General features: G+C 41.5%; 1 long non-coding RNA gene across 1 annotated transcript in view; it reads left to right on the forward strand.

Annotated features, from left to right (window-relative positions):
• LOC118019348 overlaps nucleotides 1-13,850 on the forward strand; it is a 75,836-nt gene extending 61,986 nt beyond the window's left edge. Inside the window, exons 2-3 of the long non-coding RNA XR_004681663.1 lie at nucleotides 12,159-12,225; nucleotides 13,453-13,850. This is a non-coding gene — a long non-coding RNA (uncharacterized LOC118019348). The remainder of the gene's footprint in view (nucleotides 1-12,158; nucleotides 12,226-13,452) is intronic.
• Nucleotides 13,851-20,129: the final 6,279 nt, after the last annotated feature.

Raw genomic sequence — 20,129 nt, forward strand, 5'->3', positions numbered from 1 at the left:
AAGAAACAGAACAACACTTTTCCCCACTTGTCTAATCACATAAAGGTGTGTGTGTGTGTGTATGTGTGTGTGTAGAGATTTTAGAGAAAGAGTTTAATTGAAGTTAGCCTCCTTTCCCTACTCTAATTGAATCCTTGGCATTTTTCAAGAAGGGTAAAGTGATAGTTGATTCTCCAGATGGATGTTTGCTAGATTTAAGACACACTTTCAGGATCCTGCAGTTTGGAGATAGAAGTGGTAAGGATGTTGGAAAGGGCAAAGATCATCCCACCTATTATTGTGGGTTCTTAAGGAACACTGGAAAATTCCACATACTTCTATAGGCCTTGGATTTGGGATGATGAGGGTAAGGAGATTGTTGATCTGAAAGTTCATCAGAGACTACTGTGGACATTAAAGAAATTGGCTGGAATCAGACTGACGATGTCTCCAATGTCTTGGGGGCTCCTGCATAGGGCCAGGTCCATGCTGGCTGAAGCAATTAGTGCTCACCTATTTCAGACTATGAGTAGAAAGGCAGTGAGAGAGGAAGAAGAAAGGGCACTGGAACATACAAGTGTGCCCCTCACATTCTCCGGTGGAACAAGCTGCTCCTTCACTGACCCCCACTCCAAGAAGAAGCACAAGAGCATGAGAATGAATAGTCACAGGAGAGCAGGTCATGCTCCTTTCCTTTCTCAGTGGCCCCATGCAGCTGCTTAATGGAAGATACCTAGATAGGGGATGATAATCCCCACATTGGACTGAATGTTTACCTGAAATGAATTAGAGGATCAGTCCACAAATTGCTGTACCGGGTTGAATTATTGGAGGGACTATAATATTGTCAAGGGTTATCAGATAATTTAAGGTATCATGAAACCATTGCCCTAATTCTACCTCTCCACTAGCATGTGTGGTGGTAAGTGCCTGAAAAAGTAGTCAGCATATAAACAGAAGATTATAAAAGGGAGAAATAGTGTGGTAAGGTAGGGAATGCTATGGGTCCACATTCAGAAAGTGAGGACTAAGCCTATGGAGGGTTAGTGCAGTTGTGTAAATACTAAATAGTCCCTCTCTGGAAAAAACAGCCCTGATTTGTGGCATTTGCCAATTTCTGTGGTGTAAATACTCCTACCATGGCTATAAATATGATGTCACAAAATGAGGAGTTGAGAAAAAATGTACACAGTCAGCTCTAGCAAGCTAGTTTCAGCTACCTCAAGCACACTAGTGTGTGTGTGTGTGTGTGTGTGTGTGTGTGTGTGTGTGTGTGTGAGACAGAGACAGAGAGAGACAGACACAGACAGAGGAGAGAGAGAGATTGAGAGTGTCAAAGAAGGTTTTCTGGGAAAAGGGACCCCTGACCTAAGTCTGAAAGGATGACTAGGAAATAACCAGGTAGGAAGGATGTCCCAGGAAGGGGAATAGAATGAGCAAAGAAGGAAGCCTAAAGCAGCATGACTTATAAGGATAGAGCATTCAGTACACATTATGGTGGTTCCAAGGATCAGTTCAATTCTGTTCTTTTTATTTTTGTTATAAATGACATGTATGTAGCTCAAATTATGGCCATATTTAAATTTATTCATTTTACTCATCATTCATTTGTCAAACACAAGAAACATTTATGAGAGCCTACTTTGTGTTTATGAGGAAGTAGGATTTAAAGGATTTGAAGATGAGTAGAACATAGTCCCCATCCTCAAAACACTTGTAGTGTAAGTAGGAGCAGAACAAAAGTGTGTAACAGGTAACAGCATGATGAACACACTGGTTAAAATATGCATATGTTATTAGGGGTTGTGGGAGGCTGAGTAAAGGACTTCAAAGATGTCCATGTCCTAATTTCTGGAACCTTGTGAATATGTTACCTTAGATGGCAAAAGGGACTTTGCAGATGTGATTAAGTTAAGGACCTTGCAATGGGTAGATTATCCTCTATTATCTGGGTGGGCCTTAAAAGTAGTCACAAGGATCCAGGTAAGAGAACAGTGGTGGAAGGACAGAAGCAGAAGGAGAGAGATGGTGCTATGCAGCTGGCTTTGAAGAGGGAGGAAGGGGCCAGGAGCCAAGGAATGTCAGCAGCCTTTAGAATCCAGAAAAGTCAGGAAAAGGGATTCTTCCCTAGTCTCCAGAAGCAATGCAGACATATCACAACTTGATTTTAGCTCAGTGAAACTTATCTCAGACTTCTGACCTCCAGACTGTAATTCATGTTGCTTTAAGCTACTAAATTTGTGGTGATTTGTTACTGCAGGAATAGGAAACTGATATGGGGTATTAAAAGGAAGGATGTAATGATTAACAATCTTGATTTGTGGGTCAGATCGCCTCTTTGACAATCATGGCCTCATCTCTTAATAGATCTGTAACTTTGGGCAAGTTACTAACTGCCTCAAGCCTCAGTTTCCTCATCTGCAAAATGAGATAATTATACCAACTTCATGGATTTAGAGTGTGGATGTTGTGAAATTATATACCTACTGTACTGAGTCGGTAGTGAGCAATCTGTAAATATCAGCTATGCTTTTCCTTTAAACTATTAAGTTTCCTCTTTTGCTACCTGAACTGAATATGCTGAGAATTAAATAGGCTTTTGTGGTACGGCCTGGGCACATGGCTACCATTTCCAATGTTATTTTTGTGGGCAAATATGATCTCACGTTGGAAAAACCCAATCCTTCACAAATTTGGGAGCTCCAGAACAATTTTAATTGTGAATACCGTCTCTTTTCTGTTGGAAATGAACACTCACACTTGATCAGCCAATGAAAGGGTTAAGAGTTGTGCGTCTTTCCCATCTTTCCCATCTCCCCGCAGCCCCCTCACTCCCACCCCACCAATAAAAATCCCATTTTGTGCACCCTCTCTTTGGCCCGAGTATTATTCTCTGCTCCGTGATTTGGAGTCGGCCTGTCTGTCCCCTGACTGAGCAGGAGCAGCTGAACAGCTGTGAAAACAATGGAGAAGCCGAGGAGAGCTGTGATTAGTGGGGGAAGCTGGGGAAATCTGGGACCCACCGGCCCGTTTCCCATGTCAGCGCACAGCCTGCGGAATCTGGGCATCACGTGGCCAGGCTCAGCCTTGGCGGGCCTGCCCACAAGCAGGGGCTCCCTATCACTGGCGCGGCTGGAACTCTCTGGCACCCTCTCTTCAGAAACTGTTCTTTTTTTCCCCCTCTCTTATTCCTTCCATGTTCTCCGGACTGTTGCATAAACATAGTGTTGCTAGGCAGCCCTCAAGCCTCCTTTCATCCTGGATCCCAGGAAACTCTGTCCAGGCAAATTCACTGGAGTGTACTTACAGCTGGTGGTGTCCACGGAGCCAGCTCTCCTGTCTGGCCCCGGGTTTCCCCTCCAGAAGCCCCCCGGCGTCTGCCTTGTACATTTGATTTTCTAGATGTGGATGTCAAGGCGAGTTTAAAGATCCACCCCCCCGCCTCCCCCTGCTATTAAGTGTCCCTTTCTCTGCGGGCTGTGCATACACAATGTCTAACTTAATCACAGCCCTTTGCCAGCTGATCCAAGATGACTGGACAACAAAGAATTTTGCTTAGGTTCCAGTGACACACCCAGTGACCTCCTAACAGCTCTCTGTAGGTCACCCCACTTTTTCCTTTCCGCCACAGAACTCACCACTCACTTTTTCAAACTCCCTCCCACCTTGGCTTCCTAGTGCCCAACCTTTCCCGGTTTTCTGTTCACTGAAATGGACAGCACGTGGCCCTTTCTAGAAGGCAGCAGTGTGGCATTCACCTTGATAACCCCAGCAACCAACACAGACCCTGGGACACATTCAGTTCAGTAAAGCATCTGCAGGGCAAAGAAAGGAAATCATTTAAATGGACTCTTTCTTTATTTGTCCCCTCTCTTTGAAATATAATTTTAAAAAAATCTTATTGCCATCCTGATCTTCGTTTAATATTTTCTCTTCTGGATTGAGTTGTCACTGTAATTATTCTCAGTTCTCATTTGATCAAAATAATCTACATACATTATAAATGTTGATAAATATTTATTAAACATAAAATTAGAATTTCATTGAAAAAGCATCTCTCAATGAGATGAATGGGCTTTTCATGTAGTTTATGTATCTGTGGATGAATACTACTTATTTTTAGAGTGACAGTCTTCCACGTTAATTCTATTCCAACTTTCTGTTTCTTAAATATTATATATTATTGGAAATTTCAAACACTAGAGAGCTTAGTATAATAAATTATCATTTGCCTCTTTTTATGGTTGCCTACATATTGTACTTTCTAGATGCACATAAGTTATCTAGCATGTGTAACTTTTTGCCTAGTCAACTTTTATGGAGTGAATGATATAAACATCTGTCCTTATTTGAATTTTCTAATTGTTATACACAATATATGGCTCTTATTTTTATCAGGCTGTGGAATGTTGATTATACAGCCTGTGTGGCATTACCTCTTCTTGGGGCTGTGGCAGATTTGCTGACCAATCAGACTATTGGTTTCTGCTGAGCCTCGATGCAGCTCAAAATCCCTCTTAGCGTGGTGGCCTGGTAACCAACCAGTGTGAGCATGGAGCTGAAACCAATCTTATGGCCTTGTGTGTGTGTGTGTGTTTTTAAAGAATAATATCGTTATTATTTTTGCAAATACAGTACATAAGAATAAAAAGCAAAGAGTATTTTTTTTTATATTTATTTTGAGAGAGAGAATGAGAGACCGAGAGCATGAGAGGGAGGAGGGTCAGAGGGAGAAGCAGACTCCCCGCCGAGCAGGGAGCCTGATGCGGGGCTCGATTCCGGGACTCCAGGATCACGACCTGAGCCGAAGGCAGTCGCTTAACCAACTGAGCCACCCAGGCGCCCCCCAAAAAAGCAAACAGTATTGAAAAGTTCATAGAAGCAAGTAAAATCTCACCCCAGATTCTTCCACGCATGCATTAGCATTATAAGTTTCAGACAGTATTGTTTTGTACAATTGTCTTTGCAAACCTAGGGATAAAGTTAAGTACAAATAATTTTATAAAAATGTGATCATTATATGCATACCATTTGAATAAAAACTACATTTACTTTTTCTTTAACTTAATGAAAAGGAAGGAATTGCTGAACTTCAGCTGTTTCTTTACAAGAAGAGATATTTATTCTTAAGAGATAACTTCAAAAGTTAAGAAAAACATTATGAAATACATTAAAGGGGTGAAGAGAAATTGCTTTTAAATTATATGTTTCATATTGGGTGGTATCCGTAGTGCCTTTTTTGAAATATGAGAATATTAGATAGTCTATGTCTCCATATCCCCTCCTCACACTTCCCATTTTTTTCTTAGTGAAATTATTTTCCCTTGTTGGAACTCATAATATTAATATTCTGATCTGTAATTCTGACAGTTGTTTAATCTTAATTCAATATTCAAATCCATTTACTGCGCAGTACCAGCCTTATTACCATGGCTTTGCTGCGAAAGAGGCCTTTTATTTTGAAGCCTCAGGGGTTTGCTATATTTTGTTATCAGGTACCTTTTCCACAAAAGGCTCATAGGTGTCATATTTGAGTTTTTCATGTGCTTGAGAATGTTCTCATCTTTATGCTTGAAGGGCAGATAATTAAATCGTCCTAATGATCTGGACAACAAAATGGTACTGTTATTTCCCTGCGAAGTGACTTAAAGATGGCCCACATCGACAGCATTTAGGTGTTCCTTCGAATCCTGCCTGAGGTCAGGGATGATGGACTTTCTAATTACAGCCAGCACAGCTTCCCTAGGAGGTCCCCTTCGCCCTCCCTGAGTCATGTTGCCTCTCTTCAGTTCCTCTTTGCTCTTGGCCCAGCCAACTACTTTTTTCTTCTTTACCACGTAGCTCCTAATTCTGGCCTTCCTCCATCCTCTGTGAGATTTAATTTCTTTAGCACCTGCTCTGGAAAGATCTTGTTTCTCACCAAATTTCCTCTTTCTTACTCACAAGGAAAATGCATTCTGTCCTTGGCACCTCTGAAAATTGAAATCAATGTTTTTTCTAGGCCTTTCTGCAGATTTTCCTACTTATTCTATTAGGATTTTCCTTGTCACCTCTCCCCCCTCCCATTTTTTTTCTCAGCCCACTGTTTTCCTCAGATCAGGATACAGCCACTTGCTTTGAGCAGTTCTTTATTGTATCTGTAAATGGGGTGCTTATCAGAGACCTATTACCCTGCAGCTCTGAGATGTTGACTGGTTCAAAGTCTGATAACTGATTAGTGACATCTAACTTGGTTTCTGTCTTTGTTCTTGCCCACTAAACTAAACAGCAGAGGCCACTCTAATAACCCTTTTTATTATCATGGTACAAATACAAAACCTGACTAATTTGGGGTGATGCCTGGTTTGTGATTTCAGTGGGGAAGACAGTGAGGACCACAGTTATAATGAGAGTGTTGCTTTAACTGGGTGAGAAGAGGGTTGGTGGGAGAAGGTGGTCTAAGCTTGTTTGAGGGCTTTAGGGAAGACTTACAAAGGATTTGGCATTTGAAGGAAGACTTGTAGATCAGGTCAGAGTTTGTCAGGAAATCAAGCCCTTGGGGAGAGTACAGCAGAGAATGACAGAATTCACGGAGTGGCAGAAAGGAAAATGTGGGGGGCTGTGGGAACTAGAAGTAGCTTAGCATGGCCTGGAAGGAGAAGCATTGGAATCTATGGCTGATGAGGTAGGCAGAATTATGTATGTGCCATGTAGATGAGTTTTGAATTTATGGTGTAGGTGAAGGAAAGACCGGGAATGATTTGAAAGGCAGGAATTTGATTTAATCAGATTTGCATGTCATGGAGGTCACTCTGGCGGGGAGTGGGGGCCATTGTCAAAAAGTGAACCTAGAGGCAGTGAACAAAAGGCTACTGTAAGTGTACAGGTGAGAGATGATGGGCTTGACTGGGGCCTAATATTTGTGCCAAATATTTTAATTATATTATGTCATTGAGGTCCCACAATAAGCTTATGAAGTTGAAATTGCCCATCTACTTTACAGATAGGAGTATTGAGGCTAAAGCACTATAAAGAACTTACTCGGGCGCCTGGGTGGCTCAGTTGGTTAAGCGACTGCCTTTGGCTCAGGTCATGATCCTGGAGTCCCGGGATCGAGCCCCGCATCAGGCTCCCTGTTCGGCGGGGAGTCTGCTTCTCCCTCTGACCCTCCCCCCTCTCATGCTCTCTGTCTCTCATTCTCTCTCTCAAATAAATAAATAAAAAATCTTAAAAAAACAAAACAAAACAAAACAAAAAAGAAGTAGGGTAAGTGGGCGCCTGGGTGGCTCAGTTGGTTGAGCGACTGCCTTCGGCTCAGGTCATGATCCTGGAGTCCCTGGATCGAGTCCCGCATCGGGCTCCCTGCTCGGCAGGGAGTCTGCTCCTCCCTCTGACCCTCCCCCCTCTCATGTGCTCTCTCTCAAATAAATAAATAAAACCTTTAAAAAAAAAAAGAACTTACTCAAAGTCACTTAACTAGAAAATATTAACTTTGGAAACAGAACTGTATCAGTTAGCTTCTGCTGAATAACAAACCATCCTGAAATGTATTGGCTTCAAATAACTTTTACTACTACTCATGAGTCTGAGGGTCTGTTAGATGTTTTTGGTGATTTGGGTCAGGCTTGTCTGATATTGGCTTGGCTTCCTTCTGCATCTGTGGTCAGATCGAGGACTCACTCATCTTGAACAGCCTCTCTCAACATCCTCTCTGGCTGTTGGCCTGCTGTTGGCTAGAGCAGTGAGAGTGAATGGGCTTCATCAGCTAGGAGGCCAGCCTAAGCTTTTTTCACGTGACTGACAGGGAGTGCTCCCAAACCAAGAGCAAATGTGAACAGGTGCTTGAAACCCAGGTTCAGAATATTGCTTCTGGGGCGCCTGGGTGGCTCAGTTGGTTGGGCGACTGCCTTCGGCTCAGGTCGTGATCCTGGAGTCCTGGGATCGAGTCCCGCATCAGGCTCCCTGCTCGGTGGGGAGTCTGCTTCTCCCTCTGACCCTCCCCCCTCTCATGTGCTCTCTGTCTCTCTCATTCTCTCTGTCTCAGATAAATAAATAAAATCTTTAAAAAAAAAAAAAAAGAAAGAAAAATTACAGGGCACCTGGGTGGCTCAGTTGGTTAAGCGACTGCCTTCGGCTCAGGTCGTGATCCTGGAGTCCCGGGATCGAGTCCCGCATCGGGCTCTCTGCTCGGCGGGGAGTCTGCTTCTCCCTCTGACCCTCCTCCCTCTCATGCTCTCTGTCTCTCATTCTCTCTGTCTCAAATAAATAAATAAAAAAAATCTTAAAAAAAAAAAAAAAAGAATATTGCTTCTGCTATAGCCTTCTGGCCAAAGCAACACAAGGCCAATCCAGATAAAAGGATGGAGAAGTGGATTCCACCTCTTGGTGTAAGAATTGCAAAGAATTGTGGCTATTTTTGTTCTATACGTGCAAGCCATGGCTTTGGGCTCCCAAGCCTATGATCCTAGAGTGAAAAATATTGTTTTAATGGTTATTTTATAGATGAAAACACTGAAGTTCAAGGGTATTAAGTGACTTGGTCAAAGTCACTTGACTTAGTGAGTAGCTGAACCATTTTGTGAAGCCAGGCATGTCTGACTCTAAAGCCAGGGAATTTCTGCTGGATCTGGTTGGTGACACTAAGGATTCAGAGTCTGTGAGATGTAGAGCCATTCCCTTCTGGGGGTGGAAGGAACCTCAGAAGTTGTCTGGTCCATTAGCTGATAGAATTTTAAATTTCATAGTTCGCTATAATTTCAGAAGTCATTTGGCAACCAAGACAGATTTGTCAACCTGCCTTTTTTTTTTTTTTTTGGTCAAGACAAAGCATTATAAAAACCATCTCCTATCATTGTCATTTCATGAAAAAAAAAAAAGGAAATTTCAACACCAAAAAGCATAATTTTATAATAAAGTACAATTATTTAAATTATTTCAGCTTTGCAAAATCCTTACTACTTTGTCTTTAGTTTTGCTTCTTTTGTTGTGGGCCTGTGATGTCTTTACATTGGTCAAAAGATGAACATATAGGAGCCACTAATCTAGCCTACTCTCTTTATTTGTTGGTACTGAATGCCCTCTAAAAGATTCCTAATGGTGGTCTTCAATTGTTGCATACTTGTAGTGACAGAGAGTTCACTATTATCTGAAGCAGTTCACTTCATCTTTAGACAACTGTAGAAAAGAATATTCTCTTACTATATTGAACGAAAATCCTTCTCCCAGTGACATCTACCCACTAACTGAAGTTCATCTTTTGGTGCTCAAGTATAAAAGTGAATGCATGAAGATATCTGGAAATAGCCATACTCCTCTAAGTTGTCATTAACCCTAGTTCCTTCAGTCTCCACTTACATAGCCTTGGCTTGGAGTGCCATCTGCTTTTGTCCTGCCCTCAGGCTCCATCCAGCTTGACTACATCTGCCTCTATGTGGATGTAGAAGTCAGTTTATGTCCCTGTATTTGGCCTGATTAGCTGGTGTAGATTGGGTCATCCATTTTCTCTTTCTACGTATGATTCTTCTATTAATGAGATTTAAGGTCATATTAACCTTTGCAGGAAAACTTATCAAGCTGTGGACTCAAGGTTCAACTTTAAGCCTCAATTTCTATACGAATTAAACTATAGAGCTGTTTTAAATGCTCAGTAATTATTTAACAAAATGTAATACAACTTCCGTTGAAGTTTAAAGACTATCTGTCATGGACTAGGCCCTGTGATAGGTGTTGGCACTGTAAAGAAGAAAAGACAGTTTTTCTGTTCTCAAGGAAGTCAAAGTACAGAAAGTAAAACAGACATACAAACACATATTACCACAAGATTATCGGCTTTTTGGGGGGTGTGTACCAAGTGAAGGTGGGAGAATAGGAAAAGCAGCATCAATGCATACATTACTCCAGGAAGGCTTTATAGAGGGTGTAGCCCCTGAACCAAGACCTGAAGAACGATAAGATTTGCCAGCTGGGCCTGGTCTCTCTATCTTTGTGGCGGGTGTGACACCAAGGCAGTTAAATAGCACAGGCTTTGCGACCAGACCATCTGAATTCCAGGCCAGGTTAAACCGCCTACATCTCAGCTTCCTTCTCAAGGCATTAGTGCTCTCCTTTCAAAGCTGTTGTGAGGGTTAAATGAGATAATGCGCATAAAGTTGTTGGCACAATCCTGGTGCATAATGTGGTAACTATTCTTATTCTAAATGACTAAGATGACTCAAATTCTAAGCCCTCCTACTCTGATCAAGGACATTTGAACTCCCCTTACCTTTGCCCTCCACCCAGTGCGATGAAGAGTGCACCCAGGATGCATCCTTACCTGTCAGAATCTTTTTTTTTTTTTCTTAAGATTTAATCATTTATTTAGAGAGTGCATGGGCAGAAGGGGAGGGATCATGCAGACTCCTTGCTGAGCATGGAACCTGACCTGGGGCTTGATTCCTAGGCCCTGAGATCATGGCCGGAGCCGACACTGGACACTTAACCAACTGGGCCACCCAGGCGCCCCCTTACCTGTCAGAATCTCCAGGGAATGACTTCAGGGCTGGTCAAGAGGCTGCTGCATTCCTAAGTGCTGATATCCACTGGAGCAGCAGGATAGTTTGAGGCAATCAGGTTCACATTTCCCTTCTAAAATATAGTCACTGGAAACCCAACGCAACAGTAAAAATTTTTTAAATTGTAAATCATTTTAAACATGAAGAAAAAATCACAAGAATAGGAATAGTAGCAATGATAGCCAAATGTTCTTTATCCAGATTCTCCTATTGTTAGCCTTCTGCTCTATTTGCTTGATCATTTCCTTTCTTTTTCCCTTCCATACATGTGTACACATACACACATACACGTGAAGACACACATACACACAGGAACACACGCATACACAGATACACAGACACAGACACAAATACAGATGCACACATACATGTACACAGATACACAAAGACACAAATATACACACAACACAGACACAGTTACACACACGGGCATACACACATACACAGATACAGACACACACACACAAACTTTTCTGAACCATTTGGGACGAAGTTGCGTATCTTACAGCCTTTACCTTTTCCTATTTGCTAGGAACAATTATTCTCTCTTACATAACCACAAGGTGGTTATCAGCTGTAGTAAACACCGATCTAATACTTTGATGTACTCTACTGTCCTTATTCCAACTTTGTCGTTTGACCCAGTAATATCTTTTATAGATTTTTCTTACCTCCATTATAGAGTCCAAAAGTCAAAATTTTATAAAAAGCTGTACCCAGAGGAGAGTTACTCCTTCACCTCCCTTTCTCTCTGTTTCCTCACACCTGTAGGTAACCTGGTTTTTCCCCTTTAGTGGTAAAGATAAGCAGGGATTTGTATGTTTTCTTATTTCCCTTTTTATTCTATGTAAATACATGTTATATATGTTACTTTGCATTTTGCTTTTGTCACTTAACAATATCTCCTGGAAATCACTCTATGCCAGTGTATAGAGATCACCATTCTTTTCTACAGCAGCCTAGTACTACACTGTGTAATACTATGGTTTATTCAACTAGTCGCCCATGCTTGAGCATTTAGGTGGTTTCCAATGTTTTGCAAATAAAAATGATGCTGCACCAACTAAACTTATGCGTATGTAGTTTCATATTATTTGAGGTGTATATTCAGGGTAAATTCCTCGAAGTGCTCTTGCTGGATGGCAAGGTGAATACATATGCAGTTTTGGTACTGACGAATTGTCCTCTACAGGGGTTATACCATTTTGCATTCTTACCAGTAAGAGAGTACCTGAGAAACCCAATGTTTTGACTTTCATTTTTACACAATGATAAATCAGAAGGGATTCGGGAGCCAGAACAGAATGCAGAGCAAAGGTCAGGTGCTGCATGGAGTAGGAAAAAAGGATGCCCAACACAAAATCAATTCACAAAACGCTTTTTTCAGACACTTGGACACCATTTGCTTATGGGCAGGGCAGTCTTATTTAATTTTTCAGTCTAGGGCTAGGCATAACCGTAAGATTTCTTGCTAGAGATGCCTAGCCAGGTGCCTAGAACATAGGTGATGATCTATAGATGTTGACCATTTAAATGAATAGAAGAATGAACTGGCAAAAAGCTGGCCTTGTTCATGGGAATAAATAAACCTGGCTGGGAGATTATTTTGAAGGGACATATCTCACCTCTACTTCTCCCTTTCCCTCCTAGACAGATGCTTCCTTGTACAGCCATTCCTGGGGACTGAGCAGTTTGAAGTTTCCAAAGATGAAAACATGTAAGCAGTCCTTGCATTAGGAGATGGGCCTGCACAGAGGCCTATTGTCTGCAGGGACACAGGGAGCTCTGTGGTGAAAGGGGAGTGTCCTTCACCACAGCCTGGTCTTTTCAGCCTGAGCATTGCCTTTTCTCTCTGGAATGTAATATTCTACCCATGCCCTTCGAGTGGCATTGTGCAATAGCAGGGTCAGCAGTGGGGGGTGGGGGCACAAGCAGGGAAATGATCTCTGTACGGGCAACCCAGTAAGTCAGAGACAGCATCAGAGGGCACGGCCAGGTCTGGGCCTCTGAATGAGTGCTTTGTGTGAGGCTTGGTGGCAGTGGCTGGAGAAGCACCTTCCTCTTGCAGCTCACCTGGTGGCTGAACAAAGCTGTCTTTCAGGCCTCAGGCCCCACAGCAAACACAGTGCAGGTGATAGATCTGCTTTCCTGCCCTGCCATGGCCCAGGGATCCCATTTCTGCCTGGCATTTCTTGTGGGTTGCCACTAGGGCCCGTACTCCCTTCCAGAAAATGAAACAGCCCAACTAGCCCAGGGGGAGATGGGGCACCTGTTCTGAGGCCGGAGGGGTCACTGAAACTCTGAGGATTTCCTTTCAGAGTCACAGGGGAACAGGCATAGCTCATCTATGTTTCTGCTGACTCTTGGCATTGTCCACACGAGCAAGCACTCTTTGTCTGGCTCTCAGCATTTATACAATTCTTTTTTAAATTTGAACTCCATGATGGTTTTAAGGGGTCAATGTGACAACTTTTACACAAGAGAAAATGGAGCCATCCCTGATGAGCTGAAGCAGGTCCAGTATGGTGGAGTCTTCTGACTCCAGATTCAGAGTTCTTTCTAGGACACTCTAATCCACAGTATTGCAGGAATCAGTGAGAAGGTGGGGGCAAAGTACTATGCTCCAACAGTATTTTGGGTTTTGTTCTGGCTACTAGCTCAACTTGAAAGGACAAGAGGTTCTTTCCCCTCCCTTAATGGAAGAGCCAAATCTCTGTGCTCTGATCTAAGGGATTGCTCGTTTTTAGGTGTCAGGGTTAAAAACAGAAGCTGTGAAGCCCCCTACAGAAAAACACTCATGATTCTATTTGGGCTTATAACTTTGTGGAGAGAGGCTGGTGCTGTGATTCGAAGGATAGAAAGGGTTAATCTGGAAGTGGAAGGATGGATTTCCCTCGTGCCTGACAGGGTTAGTTAGGATTTGGGGTGTTTCTGTGAATGGCAGAGATCCATGATCTACACACCAAGTATGGGGAGATGTCTGTGAGAGGACTGTGAAGGCCAGCTGCCAACACTGAGGCGTTTGGAGCAGGCATTGTGTCTGTGACTGGGCCTGTGTTGAGTGGAGAGGCCTGCTATGGAGCATCTCTGAGCCACCTGGAAGGCCATCATCTGCTAGATGGCAGAGGACCTTTGGCCCAGTAGCATCATGTACAGAATGGACGTAAGTAAAGATGATGAACACCATGGAGTAATACCTTGTTTTGTGAATATCATCTAAGCATCCAAGATTGTTTTTAAAACCCTAGGAAGGGAAGGAAATCCCCCTCAAAAGTGACTCAAACTGAATCCCCCCTGCCCCTACCAAGTAGGACCTCAGAGCCAAATTCCATTTGCTTAAAGAAAATGAAATAATTCACTCACTCACATATTCATTCGTTCAACAATATTTGTTGAGTTGTTACCGTGAGTCAGTATGATCTCAAAGAATGTCAGTATGTCCTTCTCTGAACATCATAACAACATTGATTAAAATGGATTATTTTGATATTTAGCCTCTGTAATGGTTCTGTTTTCTCTGTCACGCCTCCTCTTCGTGAGTCATTTGCTGCTGTGTTTGCATAAATCCTACTCTTACTTCAAAGTATGGCTCAAATACCTCCTTTTCCACAGATACTTTTTTCTTCCACCCAACCCATAAATTAAGGTGGAGTGGGGTCTCAGCTTGAGCATGGGCCATGTCTGTTCATGGATCCAGGCATGTCTGGGAGTGTCTGGAAAACTGCAGATTCAGGCCTGATGGAGCTCTATTTTTGGGGCTATTGAGAATCCTCCTGTGAAAGAAATCATGATGTTTCCACTTGTGGGATCCAGACAGACATATCTCAGAATGTCTGGAGAAGCCCTGGAGTGACTTCAGGTTTTGGGGAGGGGATAGCAAATCCCTAAGAAAGACCTTATCCTCTATTGAGAAGGAATCCTACCCAAAGATCTTGGTACAATAACAAGCTTTACCTTCAGAGGCCAGAGAGCAATAGCTCTGAATATAGTACAGAGTTTGTCATTTGGGTTTATCTCCTAGCTTGCCTTGGACTCTTTTGAAAGCTGGCTCTTTGGAACACGGTGTTGCCATATGTAAAAATAGAAATAACTGCTTAAATCTCTGCAAACTTTTGTATAGAAGATATACATCTTGGTAACCCCCTCCATGCCTCCTCATTGTTGGAGATTTATACAAAAGGAATATAAATATTCTCCTCCATTTGACCATAAAATTGTGTTGATGCTTTGGCACATTGAAGTCTAAGTCACTGAATGTGGGGCTTGTCAGAACAGAGGTAGAACAGCCACGAACCTTGGTCTCCGGCTTGACTGGGGAGCACAGAGGAGCAGCCAGCACTGTGGTGCCTGGTGTCAGGTTTAGCACTTCTTCAGGAGTGAGATCTGCTTGTGGAATTCCAGAAATTACTTGAAAGAGATTTCTTGCAGGTGGTTAGTGTTAGTCCAGTGGATGCAAAATGCCACAAAACTTTTGGATGTTCCAGTAAACCTAACTCAGAGCCTGAAGTGTGGGTGAAGGAATGATGGCAACAAGGGTGAGGAGGACAGTAGGGGAAGATGCTGGATGGTCTGGGAGCCAGTCCAAGGCAGCACGATTGATCATGAGTTTTACGAAGATCATTCTGGAGGTTGGTTGGTAACTGGGAGGAGACGGGTAAAATTGAAGAAGAGGAAGCCAATAACTTGATGGGATTCTCAATATTTCTAGGGCCATGGAGTATGTCCTGTCCAGGAAAATGGCAGGATTTCCTCCCCAACGTCCTCTGTTTGGATGGACTAACTGGGGAATAAGGTGCAGACTTAGTTGTTATCTTGAATTCTTTTTTGACGACTCTGCTTTCCAGTTATCAAAGAATCCTTTAATTTAGAGGCATTTGTTGAAGACTCCTTCATTTTATGAGTCTTCTTGATAATCACACTTTTGTCTCAAAGCTAATTTCTGCCTTTATTATAGACATCTAGAAGACCTGACCATTCTGGATAGGAGTTAATAAAGAAACAATGGATGAAACCTGGTTCCTCTAGTAGGATTCTCACTCTCCCGTGTTTTCTCCATTTTGCCTTAAGTAATAAGAATACTCCTTTCTTTAAAACTTCTGTTTGCTTTTTAGTACACCTAGTAATGTTTGTCAACCCTCAGTTCTCATTTGATCTCCGCCCCAACCCACTACTCACATACCACTCCTGAAGTGCTTGACCCTCTCTCATCAGAAACGATGGTTCACTCTGACAAAAGACCAGGGTCTTTGAAGAGATGATGAGTCATGCAGTTTGAAAAATTTCATGTAGAAATGTTGCTATTTCTTGAAGGGCTGAGCATCACCAGCCTTATAGGATGGAGGCCTATTTACACTTTGAGTCATTCACATCTACCTTTAAGATCTACCTACACTGGCCTTTAGAAAAGCAAAATATTTATTTGATCACCTTCTCTGTACTACACATGGGAATTTTACATGTGTGGCATGGAAGAAAATTTATGTGAATGTCCAAACACAAGAATTATTGAAATAAAATTTGTAACTGTTATATTGTCCTTCATTTAAAATGCCATTGGAGTTATCAGAGAATGCTTTCCTTTGGTGCCTGGTGAAGGGCTATGAAAGTGGGCCAATGGGTCATATAGTCAGAATGGGAGGGCAGGTTGTCACGGATGACTGCAATGACATAATGAGGGAATTGCTGGTAACTGATGGGTTTGTTTTACTTCTTAGCTCTTTATGTGTGTTTATGACTGACAACTATTTTAAGATATTGAATTGCAATTAGACCATTATAATATTATCTTTTAAAAAGATAATTGAGCCCCTTAACAGTGTTTAGATACCTAGACTTTATGAGTATTATTAATCTGGCAAAGATCAGAGCTGGAACATTTCAGTTAAGGGTATATATTTATTCTTTTTTAAAATATGCCTTGTTTCAAAGTATGGAGGGTTTAAAGGTGTGTTTAAAGTTAACTTAATCACTTGTTCAATAAAACTATGAAATGTACATTTTTATTCTCTATGTTAGAATTTTTCAAAATGGCCAACTTTCTTGTCCCTTTAAAAGTTACTTTAAATATAAAATAAATAAATAAAAGGAAGAAACATGGAAATCTAGTCAGCTAATTTATGGTCATGTGATTTTTTTTTTCAGAAACTCTTTTTCCAACCAAGATTGTACATGTAAAAGGATGCTCAAACCTTCCATAGCACTTCAAATTCTCTTCTGCCCAAATACCGAATTTCCTCAGAAATGGCTTAAAATTTTTTTTTTTGGTCAAGCCGTGGTTGAGGACTATTCTTTTCATAGTTCTATAAAAAAATCTCCTCTGTCTCATTTTTATTTGTACAAAAAAATGGTTAAAATGGGACAATGCCATTTTTTACCCTGAATGGTGACTGCCAGCTATTAAAATGCTAATTTCAAAAAAAATACAAAAAACCAAATAGAAGAGCCAAAGACAGCCAGGAAACAAGAGGAATGAAGTCTACTGAGTGATTAATCATTTGATTAACCAGGTAAGTTTCTGGCACATTACTAATTAGCTCACTTACAAAGCCCTGGACTGAGCAGCCCTGGTTTGATTAAAGAGGTGCCGAGCCATTCAAACCCTGATGCTTGAGCTTCTTTTATAAAATAAAATGCGACTTTCATGCTAAACTCATCTCTTTAATCCAGCTGTGATTTCTCAGGCCTCTGACACTCAGGCCTAGGCACATAAATCAAAGAGTAGAAAATGGTCCTCATGAATGTTCAGAGAATATGATCTATATTTTAGGACTCTTTTTTTTTTTCTAATTTAAAAAGGGGTTGTTTAAATTATGAGGTTGTAGTAACCACCTGTTGACTGTCTTAAAGCTGCTGCTTTTGATGACCCTTTAGGTTATCTGGAGGCTTTGGGAGAGGCTCTGCGTTTGTAGGAGGGAATAAATCTGCTCTCACTATACCCTTGCTCTGGGAGGATTTATGAGCTGTAAAAAAGGATATTTGAAATTAATAAAGATCTTCTCAACTTTATTAGGTAGTCCACCTTTAAAATATTTTTAAAGCTTATTTCTTTGGGGTTAAGTATTTGTATTCTTAGTCATGTTAATGCCACTCCCACCCCCCTTGCTGAAATATCCATCTTCTTGTTGGTACTAAAGTAAAGCCATCCTGGCTGCTTAAAGAATAAGGGGGTGTAGAGGGCTCTTCATGCTCCATGATTCTACTTTGGTTCTCATATAGGATCTCTGCGTCTTTACTTTTAAGCTTGCTTAAGACAACTGAATATTTTCTCAGGCTATGCACTGTACCGGTGAATTCAGGGGGCTCAGTTGTGGTTTCCTTTGTGACTATTGTAGGAATAAAGAAACTAATAGAAATGTTGGCTGGATCAATTGAAGTATAGGGTTAAGGTCAAAGCCAAATCCTTATCTGATGATATTCCAGGTTGATCACATCATGGCTAGATGTCTCCTTGTGGGTACTGTATTATAAAAGAGCATTGATAGACAGAGCTCATCTAGCAAAAAGGCCAGGGAGGACAGGTCAGTGTGGGAAATCTTGTCATGAAGGGAATAGCTGAGAAATAGGAGAAGAGAATACTGGGGTAGATATGGAGTAGAGAAATGTGATAACTGTCTTTAAATAGTTGAAGGGTGTCATGTTGGGTAGTGTGAAATGTGTTCTTGTCCACATTGTATCCCCAACACGTAGCACAGGGCTTGGTAAAGAGCAACCATAAACAACAGTGGTCACCATGTTTTGAGCACATGCCACATGCCAGTCATTGTAATAGTGTTTTGCTTACCTTATCTCAGTTAGAAATTATTACTGTCTGCAATTAATAGCAGAGGAAGCCCAGGCTCAAGATTAAGACACTTATCCAAGGTCACATAATAAATATCTAAGCTAAAAGTCAAGCCAGGTCTGTCAGGGACTGAGGACTCCTCTCCACGGTGCTCTGCCTCTCAAGACTCCTCTCCCTGATGCAGCCATGAGGATGATGTCACTGGGGTCTGGGGTGAGGGTTCAGTGACCAAATTCTATCACTTTTATCTTTTTCCTTGTGGATGAAGAATTGCAGTTTGGGGAACAGAGGTTCCACAGCCAGTATGTTCCAGAGTCAGGATTGAAACCTATGTCTGCCTTGCACAAAATTCAACCTCCTGATCACTGTGTTCTACCACTTCCCTGGTACCAGCAAATGCAATACATGCTTGTTTCTAGTTTGACCTGGACGAAATATTACTATTTCAAGTTTGAATCTCTGTTATACTTACCTTCTTCTACTTAACTTCTGAACACTTGAGAACTCCCTTGGCCTCTGTACCTGAATTTCTGGTTTGCCTTCACCTGGTGCTCACTTTCTCCCTGGATCCTCCACCTGGCCTGCTCCACCTGACATTTCTCCCTGATGGAGATGGGAATAATATAACCTAAGTTTATGGAGTGTTTTGCATCACTGTGAAGATATGAGATGCAATACTGAGGTTTATCCTCATCACATTTAAATATTCCTTATAACTATCCCATGAATAAAATTAGTATTGCCTGTGTTTCACAGATGAGCAATCAGTATCTCAGAGAGGTTAGGTAAGTTTTCTCAAGGTCACACAGCTAGTTAATTAATGGCCAATTTAGCCTAATAATAATAATAATAATAATAATAATAATAATAAAATAATACATATGTTCTTTCTACTACATGCATGCTGGGAATTATATCCACACCTGGATATTGCCACCTTCACTTGCCAACTTTTTCCTTCTTGCCCTGCAAAGAGCATGAAGTGCCCCTAGTTCACCAGGGCATCAGCAGATAGGTATCATCGTCTTCATTATCAATTTAAGTTGAAAACTATAAAAAGTATAAACAAAAATATAAATCACTCTATTTTTAGAGACAGAGGAATTCATTATAAAGTAAAGAAACTGAGACTTATAGAAATGAAGTGCATTTCTCACAGTCATTCAGCTAATAACTAAGAAGGCTGAGCCTTGATTTTAGGATCTTAAATATTGGAAGCACATCTATTTAAAACAGGAGCAGATGGATAATTCAGATGTTAGTAGGGGAGGAATAGACAAAGATGGGAAAATGTTTAAGAGATCTACAAAAGAGGGGCACCTGGCTGGCTTAGTTGGTAGAGCATGAGACTCTTGATCTTGGGGTTGTGAGTTTGAGCCCCACATTGGGTGTAGAGATCATTTAAAAAATAAACTAATTTAAAGAGATCTACAAAAGATAGTGAAAGAGGGGTGCCTGGGTGGCCCAGTCAGTTAAGTGTCTGACTTCGGCTCAGGTCATGATCTCAGGGTCCTGGGATGGAGCCTGGTGTCGGGTCTGTGCTAAGTGGGGAGTCTGCTTGTCCCTCTGCCCCTGCTCATACTCTCTCTCAATAAATAAATAAATAAGTAAGTAAGTAAGTAAGTAAGTAAGTAAGTAAGTAAGTAAGTAAAATCTTTAAAAAAAAAGATAGTGAAAGGTTATAGAAATGTCATGGAAGTCGTAGTAAAGCATAACTAAAAACTTTTAGTGGTATTAGGCTGTCTGTATAGCTATTGTGTGGGTAGACAAAGCAGTCCTTTTTGTTTCAGAGGAGATTCAGTTAAGTGCTCCCTCCTGACTAAGGAAATATAAAAATCAAG

Source organism: Mirounga leonina, unplaced genomic scaffold (assembly GCF_011800145.1).
Source record: "Mirounga leonina isolate KUSES-001 unplaced genomic scaffold, KU_Mleo_1.0 Mir_173, whole genome shotgun sequence".
NCBI classification, from domain to species: Eukaryota; Metazoa; Chordata; class Mammalia; order Carnivora; family Phocidae; genus Mirounga; species Mirounga leonina.